We start from the raw sequence: 1,864 nt of genomic DNA, 5'->3' as shown, positions 1-1,864 counted from the left end.
TTTAGTGGTTTTTCAGTCTTGTTAAAGTTGTTTAAGTTTCTGCTTTGTTTTTTACGGTATTTAAGTTAAATTGTGTTCATTAGTTTTGATTGGTGCCTATTGAAAATTGCTAAATTCTGTTTGAAGTAAGCTGTTGATTCAGCCTCATAGTTGATAAATGAAGGAAATTGAGAAACTAAAAATTTCAGCGGAGCTGTTGGTATCCCAAGTGCTAGTGATGACTTGTCTAATGTGTATGAATTTTTTTACCTTGTCTTTTTTTTTTTTTTTTTGTTTAAAACAAAAAAATGTGTATGATATCTTGTACTAGTACTAAGGTATGGTGAGAACTCTATTGGATGTCATTGAATTTTTTTCCAGCATAGTGCATATGCTTCATAAATATTTTTAAATTACATAGGACAAGGTTGTTCTGGTTTTGATGTAAAACAAGGCTATCCTGATTTTAATGTGAAATAAGGATGTCTTGGCTTTAACGTCAGGATGTTTTGCTCTTTCATCCCATTTTGATATTTAGAATAGAGGATATCTTAATATGTGCTGATCGAAGTGTTGGGACTATAGCCATCTCATCCCATCTTGATGTTTAGGATGGTGGATATTTTCGTTTGTGTTAATTGGGATGTTGGCATTATGGTAGGATGATCCCGTGGAAACACCTGTGGCGATTATCTATGTGGTGTGTTTATACTTTCGCATTCGGTGTTGAAATTGAAAGTACTTAAGGATTTTAAATAGCTAGTTGTGAGACTAACGCGCCAGCCAACCGCCCCACCACGCCTGGATTATTAGTTTTGGTTTCCAGAAAAAAAAAAAAAAGGACACTCGCCTCTCCACTCTTCTGCTTCTCTTTGGTCTCCCCTTTCCTATAGAGCAGCACCCTCCTCTCCTCCACCTCTCCTTCTCTCTCTTTTTTTTTTTTTTTTTTTTTTTTTTTTTTTTTTTTTTTTTTTTTTTTTTTTTTATGGAGTATTTAGTTGAAAAAATAATATTGAAATTGGAATAAAATGGGTGATCATATTTTAACTACTCGATTAAAAAAATCTTAATATTTTTCGATTTGAAGTGAATGGAGATGATCCAATCTATATAGAACTAATTTTATTTTTTTTATAATTTAAATTTTTATTTCAAATTGATTTCGATCACGATTCAAGCACTTTAGAGGATTTGATCATTTTGATTCCGATCTCAAGTCATTTTGATTCTGGCCATAAATCAAGTTATGCTTTTTCTGCTATTAAGTCCATAATTAGGGGTGAGCAAAAATCGAATCTGAACCCGGTTTGGTTTAAAATTTTATTCTATTTAGTTTGCTTGGTTTTTGATATATAAAAAATAGTTTGAATTGGTTCAGGTTTGTCAGTAAATAAAATCGTTTGCAAATCGAATCGGACCGACTTTAATAAAATGACATCATTTAGATTAGGATGTTGTTTATGTTGGAGATTAATGTATTAGAAAATAATTTAGATTTATGATGTTGTTTATCAATTTGATTTGTGTTGATTAATCTTAAATTTTAAATAATTTATTTACTATTTTTATTTTTTTATAATATGTTGGAGATTTATCTTAATCTTCAATGATGATATTTGTTCAAAAATTTTTTTTATTGAGTGATAATATTTTATGTAATTTAAATTATTTTACTTAATAAATATTTTTAATTATATTTTTATATAAAAAAATAAATTTTTATAAATTATAAAAAATATAAATTAATAAATTAAATCAAATAAATCATTTAAATCATATTGATTTAGTTTGATTTAATTTTTTATTGATCTGATTTAATTTTTAAAAACATCAAATTATTTAAGACTGATTCAGCTAAGATTTGGACATGAGACCTATCCTAACC

The sequence above is a fragment of the Elaeis guineensis genome, chromosome 4 (assembly GCF_000442705.2).
Source record: "Elaeis guineensis isolate ETL-2024a chromosome 4, EG11, whole genome shotgun sequence".
Taxonomy (NCBI): Eukaryota; Viridiplantae; Streptophyta; class Magnoliopsida; order Arecales; family Arecaceae; genus Elaeis; species Elaeis guineensis.
Note: the sequence above shows the minus strand (reverse complement) of the source record.